General features: G+C 41.4%; 1 protein-coding gene across 1 annotated transcript in view; it reads left to right on the forward strand.

Moving 5' to 3' along the window:
• The window catches only part of LOC109910415 (AF4/FMR2 family member 2-like), a 291,238-nt gene that overhangs the window by 91,504 nt on the left and 181,179 nt on the right, over positions 1-18,555 (forward strand). The gene's annotated exons all lie outside the window — the stretch shown is intronic.

Below are 18,555 nucleotides of genomic sequence, written 5' to 3' on the forward strand. Positions count from 1 at the left end.
TTATTATTTATATGCCTCGGTTTGCTGGGGTGGTTGGCATCACTTCTAGTTTTGGTTGTCAGTGGTTTGTATGTTGGGTCCGGTTCAGTGTGTTTGTTGATGGAGCTCCGATTGGAATGCCAGCAACAAACACAGTGAACTGGACCCGACATACAAACCACTGACAAACAAAACTAGAAGGGATGCCAACCACCCCAGCAAACCAAGGCATATAAATAATAAGTGGGACAGAACACCAACGCTTCACTGGAGATGCACTGATGACATTACCTAGCACGGTGACGAACCGTCTGCAACCAAACTCACTGACTCGGCAAGCAAGTCTACAACCTCAGAAATTGTTTGACTCAGAGGGTTCTGCATCCTTGGAATTCTCTGCCACAAAGGGCTGTTGAAACTTAGTCATTGAATACATTTAAAGGACAAATTGAAAGATGAATTGAAAGACAAATTCTTATGACATGAGGGATCTGAGGACAGCATGTGAAAAAGGCATGGAAGTGGATGGTGGAACAGGCTTGATGGACTGAATGGCCTACTCCAATGTTTTTTGAAACATTTAAGAAGGGAGGGAGACAGGAAACAGGAAACTATAAGCCAGTTAGCCTGACCTCAGTCATTGATAAGATTTAAGTCCATTATTAAGGATGAGATTGAAGATTACTTGGAAATGCATGGTAAAATAGGGCTAATTCAGCATTGCTTTGTCAAAAGTGGGGTGTTGGCTGACAAATCTGTTAGAATTCTTTGAGGAGGTAATGAGCATGTTAGCAGAGAGCCAGTGGTTGTGATCTATTTGGATTTCCAGAAGGCCTTTGACAAGGTGCCACACAGGAGGGTGCTAAATAAGATAAGAGCCCACGGTATTAGGGATAAGATACTGGCATGGATAGAGGGTTGGCTGACTGACAGAAGGCAGAGTGTGGGGATAAAGGGGTCTTTTTCAGGATGGTCATCAATGACTAGTGGAGTTCCGCAGGGGTCTGTATTGGGACCACAACTATTCACGTTACACGTTAAGAATTTGGAACAAGGAACTGAGGGAATTGTTGCTAAGTTTGCAGATGACATAGAACTAGGTGGAGGGGTGGGTAACATTGAGGAAGCAGGGAGGCTGTGGAAGGACTTGGACATTTGAGAAGAGTGAGCAAAGAGGTGGCAGATGGAATGCAATGGAGGAAAGTCTGAGGTTATGAACATTGATTGGAAGAATAGAGACAAAGAATATTTTCTAAATGGTGAAAGGCTTTGGAAATCTAATGCACAAAAGCACTTGGGAATCCTAGTTCAGAATTCTCTTAAGGTTAACTAACATGCAGGTTCAGTTGGCAGTTAAGTCAACAAATACAATGTTAGTATTCATTTCAAAAGGCTAGAATACAAGGGCAGAGACGTACTACTGAGGGTGTATAAGGCTCTGGTCAGACCACATTTGGAACGTTGTGAGCAGATCTGGGCCCCGTATCTAAGGAAGGATGTGCTAGCCTTGGAGGGGGTCCAGAGGAGCTTTATAAGAATGATCTTGGAGCTGAAGGGCTTGTCAACTGAGGACTGGTTGAGGATGCTGGATCTATACTCAATGGGTGGATGATCTCATTGAAACTTGCAGAATACTGAGATGTCTGGATAGACTGGCCGTGGAGAAGATGTTTCCTCTTGTAGGAGAGACTAGGACTTTAGGGCACAGCCTCAAGTGAAGGAATGACCCTTTAGAACTGAGGAGAAGTTTCTTCAGTCAGAGGGTGGTTAACCTAGAATTCATTGCTGTGAGAGGGCTGTGGAAGTCAAGTCATTGAGTGTATTTATGGGAGAGAGAGGTTCTTGATTGGTAAGGGGATCAAGGGTTATGGGGAGAAAACAGGAGAATGGGGGTTGAGAAACATACTAGCCATGATCAAATGTTGGAGCAGGCTCCATAGGTCAAATGGCCTAATTCTGCTCCTATACCTTATGGTCTTACAAATAGCTTCATTGTTATCCAACTGGATTAATCATGTCCATCACTCAAAACCAACTTTCCCACCATTTTCTATATTTTTTACTGTCAATAACTGAAAATGCGCAATGAAAATGAACAGACCATTTGTTTAACAGATTATTTTCCCCACTGCTACTGCTGGTAGTGTTGGGGAAATAAATCTTCAATTCCTGTAGACTCAATGCTAGTCCTGTTGGGCTGTTCGCACTAATCAAATGGAATAACATCACAGTGTAGAGCTCATTAACCCGATGCCAGTGTAATTATATTAACTGATAATGGACACGCTGCAGATCTTCCACAGTCTAAATCTCCTTGCAGCAGCTGTGACTGGCCAAATGATGGCTATCGTTACATTTAAGCACCAAACACAAGGAATCAAAGTTGGGATGTCTGTAAGGAGTTCTGTGAGTTGAAGTGAAGAGTATCTTGGAGTGAATTTAGACCTCAGGCACACATGTGGAATACAGAGATCCTCTGCCTTTTAATCAGATCTGGTTTGGTGCCTGCATTAGAAGTATGGTCTTTTGCAGGAATGCAAGAACAGAAGGAGCTCATTCAGCCACTCAGTCTGTTCATTCAATTACTTACTCATAACTAATCCACATCTCGACTCCATATCCCTTGAAGTCCTTCCCATAAAAAACCCTATCAAACTCAGTCTGGATATTTTAGATTAATGAGCATTCATGGCCTTATTAGGAAATGTAATGTAATGCCTCATGGTTGGTATGTTCTTCAAGTGATATTTTGATCGTGAGGCAAGACACAACAGGGAGGGAGTTCCAGAATAGCCTTACACTTTGAGGGTGATTTGAGAGTACCTCCATCTGTAGTTTAAGTGGTGCTAATGAGCTCATGATGGGATCAAGAGCCTAAATCATGGATTAACATCCATGGTGTGTTTGACACCATTTTGAAAGGAGTCCCAGGTTCTAACACCGGTTATCTAAGGAGTCTATGTATTATAGATGATGGATCACTTTTAAAATGTTAAGGAGGGTCCTGCACTGTTAGAAAGACCCTCAATTGCCATTCAACATCCGAACTGATGGAGCTAATCTCTCTCCTTTTGTATATAGCAGTACTATTTAGTTAGCAAATATAACTGATAACTTCTGCCAACTGTTTTTCATAATTTTGAAGTGAAAAATCCAAAGGACTTTTTTTTTAAGTTCTACAGGGATGCAGGTTCCTATTCATTACTTTTGGAATGTATTACAACACAATTAAGAATTTTATACATTTCAATCACCTTGCCTCTCATTATACGAAATGACAGTCCAAGTCTGGTTAGTTAGAGGATGTGTGGTTTTATGAGCATTAACATAGTTTAATGCATAAGCAGGCAGAAGCTGTGTGTAAGCTGCATTTTATGGCCATCACATCATATTGCTGTAATTACAGATTGATTAGGTGCACAGTGAGGTTAACTAGAGGTTCCTTTCAACAAATTTAAACTCACTTTCTGTTCCTTTGTTTTATTAAAATATATCCCACCGATGCATATGGATGAAAGCCTTACATATGTCCCTCAGTACCCCAGCGCATGTTCTTTCCTCCAAGGCTCTAAAGGGGCTTGAACCCATGACTTCCTGACTGAGAGGAAAGAGTGCTCCCCATTGAGCCACAGTTGGTACGGAATGCCAGTTTTGTAATGCAGCACTAAAGCAGAGGCCATAGAAAAATTTTCCTGCAGTGTTTACACACAAGCAGTTGCTGTTGGAAAGCAGTTGATTGAATGGCTGTGCCCCTCCATACAGTCTACAGGAGTACTACAATGTATTCTGGAACGCACAAACAATGATGTATTCTGTCTCTGAAATCAACTTTGGCCCCCCCAGGCCTTCAAGATCATTCAACTCCTGCGGCTATTGGAGTTGGGAGGTCATGTTGGGGCTGTACAGGGCATTGGTTAGGCCATATTCGGAATACTGCGTTCAGTTCTGGTCTCCATGCTATTGGAAAGATGTTGTTAAATTTGAATATGTTCAGAAAAGATTTACAAGGATGTTGCCAGGATTGGAAGGTTTCAGCAACAGGGAGAGGCTGAATAGGTTGGGGTTATTTCCTGTGGAGTGTCAGATGGTGAAGGGTGACCTTATGGAGTTTTATGAAATCATGAGGGACTTGGATAGGGTAAATAGCCAAGATCTTTTCCTAGGGGTCTGGAATCCAAAACTGGAAGGCAAAAGTTTAAGGCAAGAGGGGAATGATTTAAAAGGGACCTAAGGAGCCTTTACACGCAGAGGGTGGTGTGGGTATGGAATGAGCTGCCAGAAGAAGTGGTGGAGGCTGGTACAATTACAATATTTAAAAGGCATCTGGATGGATACATGAATAGGAAAGGTTTAGAGGGATATGGGCCAAATGCTGGCAATTCAGACTAGATTAATTTAGGACATTGGGTCAGTGTGAACGAGTTGGACCAAAGGGTCTGTTTCTGTGCTGTACATCTCTCTGACTGTGACTCTATGAACTGTGGACTCTTGCTCTTCCATGATTTCCATCATTCCACCAGTGGCCCATGCCTTCAGCTACCTGGTCCCTAACTTCTGGAATTCCCTCCCCCAGCTTCTCTTCAGCTCTCACCGCCCTGCCACTCTCAGATGCTGCTTAAAAGCTGTCTCTTTCAATTCCTTCCTATGAGATTCAATGTCAAATGGCGTCTGATGGCCTCCCTCTGAAACACCTTGGGTTTTCTTTTAACAGTGATGATGTGATGATGCCACTACATCACATAAGTTCTTCCAAATACCCGCTTTTCCCCCATAATAAACACAAATGCCTTTTTTACAATATAGCAGTAATTATTCATAAATAAACATTGTTTTGATTGGGGTTTATTGTTCTATTAATGGAGCGCTCCTGAGAATTGTATTGCACAATCGGTGTTTTGTCCAGTGGGACTGATCTATTAGGGTGTGATCGAACAATGACTCGAGCAGCAGTTACCCACTATGATCTAGATTTTCATGCTCTCCTAGCTGACACTGGTGAGCCACAGCTACATACAAAAGCCTTTTTGTATAGCACTGTAGACCTATCTCCTGCCTAAGCAACAGACTTTCAGAGCACGATACTGCACAGCATGTAATATGCACGACAAACAAGGGGGATTTGTTGAAGCTGTACGTGGCACATAAACTCGAACAGAATCTTAATTGAAGTGAGAAGGCAAAACTGCCTAGATGTACACCCTTGGAAAATAATATCAATTATCTTATACTTACAGAATACATGCTTTGGAAATACCTAAACATTCCAGTACATTTTTTTTCGCTTTGAAGACTACCAACCTCAATTTATTCAGCACCTACAATAATGTAAAACATTCCAAGATATATGACAGCAACAAAAGTTGACAAGAACCTGCAAAGTGAAATACAACAACAGGATACCAAAAACACAGAAGCTGTGATCTGGAATGCACTGCCTGAAGTATTGGTGAAAGCAGATTCATTCAACATTTGAATGGGAGGAGTTTGCAGGGCTGTGTGTTAATTAGAACTAGAGGTGGGGTAGAACTAGAGGAAATGATTGGTTACCTCTTCAGGAGAGCTGTTTCACAGAAATGACGGGCTGAATGGCCTCCTTCTATACTGTAGAAATGTGTATCTATCTCTCCCTCTCCCTCTCTCGCACTCTCTCATATAAATGGTGTATGTACTACATATAATGTTTACTGTATATCTCCCAAGTTAAAATACTTAATTCGTTGTGAAATCATTTGTACAAAGAAAATTGGAGAAAGATAAAATGTGGGATTAAAAGAGAAAGGTAAAAAGGACAGAAAGCAAAGGTTTACACAAATTTTATTTTAAAAATCTAATAATGATGAATTTCAGCAAGAATAAGTATCCAAGATTGTAAAACTGGTATAACTGAAAAGAGAGGCATATTGCTTTGCATCTCGTGTTCATCAGGATGGATAGAAGAATTCCAAATTTCAAACAATCACCACAGTTTATACTACAGGAGCAAAGGACACTGATTGGGGGCAATCTGATTAACTGAGGTGATGTCATGATGAAAGCAATAGAGAGCTAGAGGCTCACGAATAATTCAAAAAAAGGGCAAAGTTAAATTGATTCCCTTTTTGTTGTGATTATACGTTAGCGATGGGGAGGTTGTTTGTGTTGTATCATGTAATTGTTCTGAAGGAGTTAACTTTGGGAGCCATTTAATCAATTTCCAATTTGCTGATGCCATAAGGAAAGGCTGAACATTTTAGGGTGCATGTCTATGTCCATAGGGCTCCCAATAGTCTTAGTATCGACATCTAACTCATCAATATGACTTGTCCCTGATTGCTGTCATGTAACAAAAACGACTAACTTAAGAGTCTTTTGCTTAAATTCACTTGTTCTCTTGCTCTACCACTGTAGGTCAAGTTTCCCCTTCAACCCAACAGTATTATGGCTGCAAGCTACCTAACCACAAACTGGTAATGGTTGGCACCACTGTGCGTGCAACAGATTGGTATGCTTGAATATATTCGTGCCGTCTTTCTGCGGTGTGTTTTCTATTGGATAGGTACCCAATAGTCTGCATTTCAATAGTTTTCTGATCAAGTAATGGTTATGTGACTGGGCTAGCAATGCAGAAGTTTACACGAATGGGGAGGCATGAATTAAAATTCTACCATGACACGTGGAAAATTTAAAGTCAGTCTTTAAAGGCTCGTCTAGCTATGGTGGACATAAAACCACAAGAGTGTTATTAAAAACTCATCTGGTTCACCAGTATCCCTGGTGGAGGAAATCTGTTTTCCTTACTCAGTTTGGACTACGTGTGGCTTCAGACCCACAGAAATGTGGTCAACTCTTCATTACCCTGTGAAATGGCTCAGAAACAAGCCACTCAGCTGTATGCCACATTTTCAAGGGCATTTAGGAATCGGAAATAAATATCAGCTCGCAATTACCCTTGCCACTTGAATGAACAAAAAATAATAAATTCAATTCTAAGCCTTTTTGGTCAGGTCCTGATGTGGTGATGCTTGTAGAAGATTTAAAATCAGATACTATTTTGTGGATTTCTGAATTTATTTGAACATTTGTAATCTGCAGAGGCTGCTGCTTGATATAATTGGAGCAATGCTAACCTCACCATTGATCTGGATGCAAATCTGGGCCAACATGTTTCTTATGGCAGTTTTTTTAAAGGCATGCACTCAAGTCCATCCATCCATCCATCCATCTGTAATTAACCATAGTCTGCAAAGAAAACAACAGGATAACCAAAAACACAGAAGCTGTGAATGCACTACTTGAAATATTAGTGAAAGCAGATTCAATAGACATTTGAATGGAGGAGTTTGCAGAGCTATGGGTTAAGTAGAACTAAAGGTGGGGTAGAACTGGCGGAAATGATTGGTTACCTTTTCAGAAGAGCTGTTTCACAGAAATGATAGGCATCTCAGCTTGTTTCAGAGCAACGTGAGTGGTGACATGTTGAAAAGCATCAATCTGTATTAAACTTGGCTGACAAGGAGTCTCTCTTGAGTTTGCCACCTTCCTGTGACAGGTTGGAAAGATTAACAGATTGGTTACATGGTCGGGTATGCCTTCCATGGCCAACTAGTCATGGAGATGGGGTTTGAAAGCAGAGGTTCTGACTTGGGGGCAGGGATACTATGCACTAAACCTCAAGATCTCCCTGCATTCCTCTAAGAACTTGTACAATCCAAGTTGCACGATTTTTTTTTCAATCAATTTGTCAGGTGTTTTCAAGATCCCATATTATTAGAATGCATTGGCTGAGTCAATGTTTTACCTTGGCCACCCCTGGAGATGGGAAACTTTCCAATGAAAGGTGGTGCAACATGTGCCATAACGGCTTGTATTGATATAATGTTAAGATTCTCGTTGGTGTTATTACTGGACAAACTTGATCCCAGTCTGAAATCTGGCTTGATAGATCATATTTTCTTTTTTATTTTGGTTTTAGCAAGATAGTCTTTCACTGAAACCTAAGCACATAAAGCTGCAGATATCGTTTTCACCTGACAAAGGAGCAGTGCTCTGAAAGCTTGTGATTTCGCATCACCTGTTGGACTATAAGCTGGTGTCATGACTTCTGACCTTGTCCCTTATTTAGGAGCAATGTCTTACACATCCCATTAAGACCTCTGCAAGCTCCCAAACTAATTAGAAATCTTTCCAAGCTATGGGTGTTTCCCCACAGCTTAAAAAAAAACCTGGAATTTTCTAATTGAAACCTCATGCACAGCTGCTCACTCTGTTGGCTCATAAAGCTCACCCAGTGAAAACGAAACTCTATTTTGCTTCAGGAATTTTTCCTCCCTACTGTGTTTTAAATGAAGCACCATGGTATAGAAATACTTACAAGTTAATCATTAAACCTCATCATAGACACAGACCAAACCTACATGTCACTAGTTCAAAATTCAAACTCTAGAATAAATGATATTAAAGTATATATAAAGCATACACCTTACATCACAATAATGTTTTGTGTAGTAAAGTGTTCCCAGTTGTGTTACAGAAATGTATTTGGACAAAATTTGATAAAAGTAAATGAATAAAAGCTTGTTTAAGAACCAGGTTTCAAGGTTTACCTTAAAAGAGGAAAGAAGAGATCTGTACAGGGAATTCCAGAGCTTAGGGCTGAGTTAGCTGAATATGGCTATGAGTGGGAGAGGAATAAAAATCAGGGATGTACAAGAGGCCAGAAATGAAACATATGAAAATTTATGTAATCCCAAATTCACCTTTTTATTTTCAGCATCTAAACTAATTGTGAGTGTGAGTCCCTCAACCCAAAATGCAGTGGGAAAATTCAAGCCTTTAAACATTTTGCTACATCGTAACTAAGAGCTGGCTACGTCTTCCTTTGTTCTTCCAAGATGGTTCAGTAACTTTCTTGCCAACAGACCAGCACTAGAAGTGTGCTCCAACTCAGCTGTAATTCTCTGGCCCTGTTTTGCATAAGACTTTTATCCTCAGCCAGGCCCACGTTTGTATTCATTGGGGAAAGGAATTGTATAGCAGTCTGTCTAATCAGCAACAAATGCCACAGCTGAACTGAGAAGCTTTGAATTGTTCCGTCTTGTTAAACTCATAGAAGCATTAAGATTCTGTGAATGTTTGGAAAACAGTGAGAAAAGAAAGAAAATTGAAGTTGAAGAGAATGGGAACGGACAAAGCAGTAACAAACGTGTGCCAAGCATCGAGTTCATTAAAGTGCGTAGAGATAATACATGCACTGAAAAACCACAAAAATAAAACTGATATGGTACCAGTGAAATTCAGCACATCTCTTGCTTGGCTAATGTTCATGCATCAAATAATACCTGATTATTTGGTTATTATAGAATTTCTGTTCGTGGGAGCTTGATGTACACAAATTGGCTGCTGTCTTTCCTACATTACAGCAGTGATTACACTTCAGAAGCACTTCATTGGCTGTGAAATGCTTTGGGATTCCCTGAGGTCACAGCAAAAATACTAGTCTTGATTTTGTTTTTTTTCAAAATACAGCTGTAGTGAATGGAGTAGCACTACACTGTCACAGCAATAGCTATCAGCGTATACTTTTAAAAAGATGACTTCCAATTAAATTCTTCGAAATCAATTTGTATTTTGCTTTAGAAATTTTAAGGAAACCATCACAATGCATGAAAAAGTCACTTATGCCACAGCTGGCAACCTCCATAGAATGTGAGATCATGATTAAAATACAAGTGAGGCCCAACTCCACCCTGGACCACAACAGCATTTCGGTTTAAACCGCTTCAATCTAAAATTGGACCAGGTTTAGTCCCTGGATTTAGACAATGCAGATTAGCAATGTTAGAACCCTTGCTGAGTTTTCTTTATTTTTATCATTTTGGAGCTGCGAACTGTGAATTGAGAACTGAAGATGACCTTTGGACTGTGAGCAGCAGTGTGCATTTTTGTTTGAAAAGAGAAACAAACAAACTGTTACTTACATATTAGGGCAGGCCCAGAGAGTAATTGTAGGTTGATTCTTGTTCCAGAGGTGTATTATGCATAAGCAGGTTGCAGATGTTTAGACAGTAACTGGGGCCTCACAGGGAGTTATGGTGCCAATCAGTCTAACACTGAAAATGTTGGAAAAACACGGAAAGAGAAACTAAAGTTTGTTCTAGTTTTGAAATGTGTGTTCTTAGCAGAAGGTTTTTGGCTGACGGAGGTTTGAATGTTCCCTCGTTGTCTTCTCATTGTCAACTTTTGAAAGTTCAGAGAATATAATCTCAGTTGTAAGTATTAAGCTACTTGTATTGACTAGTGTCTTCAGAAATGAAACAAGATCCAAACCCAAGTGCCTGTGATATTACGGATAATAAAATTGAGACTACTTCAGTGAACTGGCTAGCTATATCTCATCTGTTTTTTTTTCTTTTGATTTATCCCTTAACTGTGTCTGTTTGTCTGTCTGTCTATGTGCGTGCAAGTTAGAACCATAGAAAATTGGGTCTAACACTAATTAGATTACCTTGTTTAACTTTGCTCTGCTAAAGCTACTATATTAGTAATAGAATCATAGAATCTCTACAGTGTGGAAAAAGATGTTCATTCTTTTGTTTAAGCTGTAAATTTGGTGGTTCATTTTGGTTATTCACAAAGTCTGATAATGGTTATTTTAGAAAAAAAACTGTTTAGAAACTATGGGGGTAATTTTGAGGGTCATTGAGTTTTTTAATTTTACTGTGTTACAAATTTAGGGATAGAGAGGCTGATTTTATTTGGCTCTCTGTCTCTGTGTCATAACACAATGATGTTGGTTTGTGCCTCATTTATGCTACTGGTATTTTAGACAGGAGATATCTCATCTTACCAGCACAATGCTGATACATTGTGGTTTTCTGTCTATATATAGGCTTTACTTGTTTCGCTTGTGGTGTTGCAGGTGTGTTTACATTGTTGATTTCATTATTTTTTGTTTACCCCCAATCTCTTGAATTTGGATATTGCTGGAAAAAGATACATTTAGTCTAAGCTTTTTGTCTCGTCCTCATCAGGACAATTTGCAAGAATACAATTCAAGGGGACAAACGATATTTATACACCATGAAAGGAAAGTTTCTGATCGGTAGAGGTATTGCCATGGAGAATACACCCATTAATGCTGATTTACAGTTAACTGCTAGACTTTGTTTAAATATTAAACCAGGCAAATTACTTCCGATTGGTCAGGCTATGCCATCATCAGTTACAGTCTTCTTCTTATCTAATCCAACTCTCCTCTCATACGTTTATGAATGTTGGCTTGCCCCTTGAATTGTCAGCTCTGATGCTGGAAACCTGAAGAGGAGGCAGAGATTGATCCTCCGTTTGACACTTCTGGCAAATGATAGAGGTGAGTACTTCAGCCCTGCCATTTGCAGTCATGTGCCAGGCCAGTACTAAGGATGGGGTTGGTTGTCGACATTCCTCCTCCACTAGGTCACTAATTTGTCTATCCTGTTCATGACTGGTTACGGCAACACTGCAGATTAGATCTGTTGCTTGTGGGATCACTTTGCCCAGTTGACTGCATGCTGCTTCTGCTAGTTGGTACGCAAGCAGTTCTGTGTTGTAGCCTTACACCTCACTGCTCCTGTCTGGTCCTCCTGCACTCTTTGTTGAATCAAAGTATCCCTTGCCTTCATGATAACTGCACGATTTCAATGCTAAAGTGTGGGATATTCCGGTCTTTGAGGTTACACATGGTGATTGATGCAGTTCCGCTGCCACTGCTGGTAGCCCACAGTGCCTCATGGATGCCCAGCTTTGGGTCGCTAAATCTGTGTGAAGTCTATCTGATTAAGCACACTGATAGTGGCACACAACATGACGCAGGCTTTACTCAGTATGGAGGCAAGGAGTGTGAGATGGTGGCTACAACTCCTCGTATGGTGGACAGATGTGTCTGCATACCTATATTGGTGAGGCTGTGGTGAAGTAGGGTTTTCCCTCCTGCTTCCCTCAGACTCAGACCTTCCGCAGACTCAGTTTAGCAGCTATGTCCTTCAGGACTTAGCCAGTTTGATCAGTAGTGGTGCTAATGAGCCACTCCTGGTGGACCTTTTGAAGTTCCCAGAGTCACTGGGCTCCTCCTGATTTTCCTATAACTAATTATCAAAATAACGATGGGATCCCCTGTCATTGACATCATGGTGATTGCTCTTTTGTCATCCACCTGATGCCCACTAGCTTACTGACATTCCCGGGCATGGAACAGTCGATTAGTCTGAGCTAAGCATCTGTAAGAGATTAGTATATATCATCCCAACGCCTTTCAAAATACAGTAGCTTTTGGATTTTCGCCTGACTTGACAAATGATTTCTTTTCATGGTCTTAATCCCTTTTGAAAACGAGCTTGTCAGGAGCTGTCAGGGTGTACCTGATACTTGCAGAGTTGAGTATTGCAACCTGATACCAGGCATGATACATGTGACTGGATTGTCAAGCTGCCTGTCTGAGCTGATGGCATTTCTTTTTCGTCTTCTTCCCTTCTCTGGGAGTCCCTCGGGATCAAGGATGGGTTCTGAGAAAGTCAATAGGTCCAGTATGCAGACCCTGACACTTGTGTTGGCTAGTTAGGGTTGGGGTTCTTGATCTGTCTACCATGCCTTGACATCTTTTTTATGTGTTTCTGACATCCCTTCTGGGACGAACCATCATCACTTTGGTCAATCACAACCCAGGGTGGCAATCACATGAGTTGATGGTTATTTGACTTCTTTGGGGATGTTTTCAGGACATCCCAAAAGTGTTTCCCTATCTCCCGGGAGATCTCAGTGCCACTACCAAGTTGTAAGCAGATCCCTTACTCTGGGAATCCGATGGCAGGTGTCCTAACACCGTATCCCACCCATCGAGCTGGTTTTAAGGCTTAGCACCTCGATGCTGGGTGTATTGATGTGGGAGAGGATGCTGCTCTGGGGCTGCCTTTCTTGCTACTGGAGTTTGAAGATTTTCTGGAGGTTGGTACCTTTCTCCAGTGCTTTTGGGTGCTTTCTACAGGTTTTTTTTCCCCAATGTTATCATTCACAGCATGTAGGTTTTGCTGACGAGGTCAACGTTTTTGCCCAGCTGTAATTATCCTTGAGAAGGTGGTGGGAATCCATCTTTTTGAACGACGACAGACCTGGGGGTGTGGGGACACTTAACTAGGCTTCCCAAATCTCAAAGCATGTCTGATAAACCATGTTTGCAGTCTTGGGCTGGAGATCCTGGTTATACCATATTCTGATAATGATTCAGAAAGTTGGGTGCCTGGGAATGACTGAAAAAGGAGTGAGATTAAAGTCAAATCAGATTCAGAAACAAAATAAAGACTTCCATTTGTACATTGCACCTTTCACAACCTTCAAACATTCCAAAGCCCTCTACAGCCAATGAAGTGGAAATGTGGATTATTTTGTAATGTAGGAAGTATGATAATACTTATGGACGGAACAATTTCCTTGAAACAGTAAGGTGAAAATGCCCAGATATTTCTGGTGTTGATAGTGAATATTAATTAGGTCACAGGGAATTACCCCCTTGGACTTCTTCAAAATAGCATCATGAGATCTTTTAATTCTCCTGAGATTAAATGTCTCATCTAAGAGCCATCACCTTTATTAGTGCCGCCTTCCCTCAAGACTGCACTGGAGTAGACTTTTCAGCTCAGCTCCTGGAAGGACATGTGAACTCGCAGCCTTCTGACTCAGGTTTGTGAATGCTGCCAAATGAAGAGAGGCAAAAGAAAAATGGATTGAGAGAGAGAGAGACTTTATAAGATTTTAAACAAAAACTTTAAAAATAAAGTTGCGTTTTGTAAGAACTCTGAGAAAAATTCACTGAAGTGAATGAATGAAATTCAGCAGCTGAAATTATTCCATTTCAGGGCCAGAGAGGTTGATGTTGCACTTAGAATGTTCACATAGCTGAAAGGATTCTTGTGTTCATGGTTACGAGCTTGAAGTTGTTGCACATTTATTGAGAAACTAATGTGTAAATCAGCAAACTGTTAAAATTACTGGGGAGACTAAGCGTGAAATCCCATTTGTGTAAATGTTCTGTATGTAACTAGTAATCCTGCGGGTTTGCTGATTGCTTTGTGCATTCATAAGAGCATATATTGTTAACAGTCTCCTATTGTTCCAGTAAATTTCAGTTCATTGTTTTGAGAAGTCCACTTACTTAGAAGAACATATTGAGAGAGAACTTGGTTGAGATGTCTTGATGTCTGTACATTCTGTGATGATCTGTTGCAGATGAATAGTTTGCAACTGGGGGAATGCACTTTAGAGAGATGCCGAGGAATTGTTCGCAGCCATGGAAATGAAATGAAATGGAAGCACGCAGCAGCAGAAACTGATCGCGAGGTTAAGAAAGTGATAGAAGGTCAGAAAGGATAACTAAGCAATGCAGAGGCTTGAATTGCATCTTGTCCCAAGGGTAAATAGCATGTTTGCCAGAGGCTGGCACTTTGCAAAAGGTTAAATTGTGATTTTAAATGTTGAAATTTATTCATAGACAGGATTAAGCCATTAGGTTAGTGAGAATTTCAGCTTTTCCAGACCATTTTTTAGCTTTTATGTAAAGCATTTATTATTAATTTTGATAGAATTACCAGTACTTTTCAAGATCCATACCTGACCTGTCAAATACTGCACTTTTATTGTCATTTAAACAGCTATAGAGGGACACCAATGGAAAAAAAACACTTACTCTCATCATGTTCGCAGTCACAAGACCTGCCAAAATGCTTTAAAGCAAAGTGGCATCGCTGTTGGAAGGCAGAAAATATGATGACTAAGTTGAGCGCAGCAAGATCCCACAAACAACATTGAAACCATGAGCAATGATCATCTTTAGTCATGTTGATTCAGGATAAATAATGGTCAGGTCTCAAAGTCAATTCCCACACTCTCTTTTTCAAAGTAGCTCTCGGGATCTGAAACAAAAAACACAAATTGCTGGAGGAACTCAACAGGCCCGACAGCATCTGAGAAAAGAAAGCAGAGTTAACGTTTTGGGCCCAGTGATATTTCTTCAGAGGACCTGTGCAATCATGAGTAAATATTTCTATTTCTGACCTTATCATGGAGGGTAGGTCATTGGTGAAGCAGCTGAAGATGTTTGGACCCAGGTCATTGCCCTGAGGAACTCCTGCAGAGATGTCCCAGAGCTGAGATGACTGACCTCCAACAACCATAATCGCTGCCTTATGCACCAGGTATGACTCCAACCAGCAGAGAGTTTTCCCCCGATTCCCATTGACTCCAGTTTTGCTAGGACTTCTTGATGCTACATTCAGACGAATGCAGCCTTGATACCAGGGGCTGTCACTTTCACCTCACCTCTGGAATTCAGCTCCTTTGTCCATGTTTGGACCAAGGCTGCAATGAGGTCAGGAGCTGAGTGGCCCTGGTGAAACCCAAACTGGGCGTCACTGAGCAGGTTATTGCTGAGCAGGTGCTGCTTGATAGCACTGTTGATGACACCTTCTATCACTTTACTGATGATCAAGAGGAGACTGATGGGGCGGTAATTGGCCAGGTTGGATTTGTCCTGCTTTTTTGTCTACAGGGCATACCTGGGCAATTTTCCACATTGTAACTGTACTGGAACAGCTTGGCTAGGGTAGCGGCAAGTTGTGAAGCACAAGATCTTCAGTACTATTGCCGGAATGTTGTCAGGCCCCATAGCCTTTATAGTATCCAGAGCCTCCGTGCATTTCTTGATATCATGCGGGGTGAATTGAATTGGCTAAAGACTGGCATCTGTGATATTGGAGACCAATGGAAGATGCTGAGTTGGATCATTCACTCAGCATTTCTGCCTGAAGATTGTTGTGAATGCTTATCTTCTGCACTGATGTGCTGGACTCTCCTGTCATTGAGGATGGGGATATTTGTGGAGCATCCTCCTTCTTTGAGTTGTTTAATTGTCCACTGCCATACATGACTGGATGTGGCAGGACTGCAGAGCTTAGGTGAGGTCTGTAGGTGAGGTCTGTTGGTTGTGGGATCACTTAGCACTGTCTATCACTTGCTGTATATACTGTATAGCACACAGCTAATCCTGTTTTGTCACTTCTTCAGGTTGGCATTTCATTTTTAAGTATGCCTGGTGCTGCTCCTGGCATTCCCTCCTGCACTCTCCATTGAACCAGGGTTGATCCCCTGGCTTGATGGTAGTGATTGAGTAGGGGATATGATAGCCATGAGGTTGCAGATTGTGCTGGAGTACAATTTGGCTATTACTGATGGTGCACAGTGCCTCTTGGATGTCCAGTCTTGAGTTACTAAGTCTGTTTGAAGTCTGGCCCATTTAGCACGGTGATAGTGTCACATTACATGTTGGAGGACATCCTTATTATGAAGATGAAACTTTGTCTTCACGAGGACTGTGTGATGGCCACTCTTATCAGCACTTTCATGAGCAGATACATCTAAAGCATGTAGATTGGTGACAGTAAAGTCAAATTGTTTCTCTGCCTTGTTGGTTTCTTAATCTTTTGCAGACTGGCCTAGTTGTCGTGTCCTTTTGGAACCAACCAGCTCGGTTAGTGGCTTGCTGAGCCACTCTTGGTGATGGACATTGAAGTCCCCCACCCAGAGTACATTCTGTGCCCTTGTTACCCTCGGTGCTGCCTCCAAGTGGTGTTGAACACGGGTGAGTGCTGGTTCGTCATCAGAGACAGATGGTCAGTAGTAATCAGCAAGAGGTTTCCTTGTTCAAGTTTAACTGGAGTCAATCCTGAGGATTGTTGGATCAGCTCCCTGCCACCTGTATACTACTGTGCCACCATCTCTGCCAGCACTGACTATTGCCTGGGACATGGTAAATAAGATGTGCTTCCATGGGTATGACGATGTCAGATTATTGCTTGACTAGCCTGTGAGTCAGCTCACCCAATCTTGGCACCAGCCAGAATTGGTAAGGAGGACTTTGCAGTGTCGACCGGGTAGAGTATGGTATTGTTTCCAAAGTCTTGGTCAGTAGCTTGTCTGGTTTCATCAGGGGTTTTTTTTTTTTTTGAGTCATTTTAGTTTTTTATACAACTGGAAGATTTTGGCTGGGCGATTTCAGTGTGGAGCGAAGAATCTATTGGTGTTGCTGACAACATTGCTGTTGGTCTGGAGTCACGTGTAGGCTGTAATTTTCCCTTCTCCAAAGGATATTAGTGAACTGGATGGGTTTTTAAGTAAAATGGACCATGTTAATCAGACTTTTGACAACAGATTTTCTTTTCTTGAGTTCAAATTTAACCATTTGTCACGTTGGAATGTGAACCTGCATCCCCAGAACACTACTTGGCTTACAGATACTCCGCTTCTACTTTGGTGAACTGTCAGCTTGGAATGTGGTGTCAAATCTTCAGATTGTGACTTGAACCCGTGAGCTTCTCAATCAGAGGCCAGCTCTCCATTAACTGAACCATGGTTGACAGCTCAGTCACTAACTCACTCCCAGATCAAAACCTGAACTGCACCCCCTAGCAGTACTTTGGGAGTACGTTGAACAGACGGATTGCAGAGGGTCAGGAAGTTCGAGCATCTGGGCATGGGCAATAAGTGCTGGCTTTGCTGGTGAACCCAAATCCCATGAACAAGCAACGAGAGAGGTTCCGATCTGAATCCAAAGCTGCTTTGGTTCCATGTTTGTGCCGACAATCTCCCAATGGTCGGGATGCTATGCAGTGGTAGTAATATCAAAATAAGCATGACTGCTTTGGAAAGGCAGATGGCTGGGGAAGACAGTTAAAACGGCACACAGCTTTCTTAACCTACACAGCAACATTTTATTTGACAGTGTATGAGGCCAGTACTTCAGAAATGGTCCTGTTGGCATAGCTTTAAAGCAGTGTAAAAACTGCAGAATATAATAGCACTGACATATCCTAAAGGCAAAATCCCTTCCAGACTAGAGCTTCACACACGGACTTCAGTGTGAGTGAAGCATAGTCAACATTTAGGAAGTGCCTTTGCATCCTTCTTAATTTTCACATTGGGTTCAACCTTGACATTCCTGTATCACTTGAAAGCTTTTCCCTCTGTCTGCTGATTTAGTTTAATCCAGGGTTGTGATATATTAACTGTAACAAATATTTACTGTTTGAGAGGATGGTGCAGTAAATTTGCATGCTTCTTTGGAAAGAGGTAACGTTTGGAACTGGGATTAATTTGTGCTAGCCACGGCTTCTACTGCTGTGCTCTTGTTGTAGGTTCAAGTGCCTCTCTGGACCTTGAGTACAAAAATCAAGCCTAATTCTGCAGTGCTAAGGGAGTTTTCCGAGCACATATGCGTGACTGTGTTGCACACGTTATAACTTCAAATGTACGGCATTGACTGTAAAGTGCTTTAAGACTTCTGGTGATTGTGAAAGGAGCTATATAAATACAAGTCTCCCTTCTCGTTTCCTCTTCTTAAAAGTCAGAAATCACACGACACCAGGTTATAGTCCAACAGGTTTATTTGAAATTACAAGCTTTCTGAGCACGGCTCCTTCGTCAGGTGAAGTGGACATTTCACCTGACGAAGGAGCAGTGCTCTGAAAGCTTGCATTTTGTTGGACTATAATCTGGTGTCGTGTGATTTCTGACCTT

This window comes from Rhincodon typus, chromosome 14, assembly GCF_021869965.1.
Source record: "Rhincodon typus isolate 14 chromosome 14, sRhiTyp1.1, whole genome shotgun sequence".
In the NCBI taxonomy this organism is placed as follows: domain Eukaryota; kingdom Metazoa; phylum Chordata; class Chondrichthyes; order Orectolobiformes; family Rhincodontidae; genus Rhincodon; species Rhincodon typus.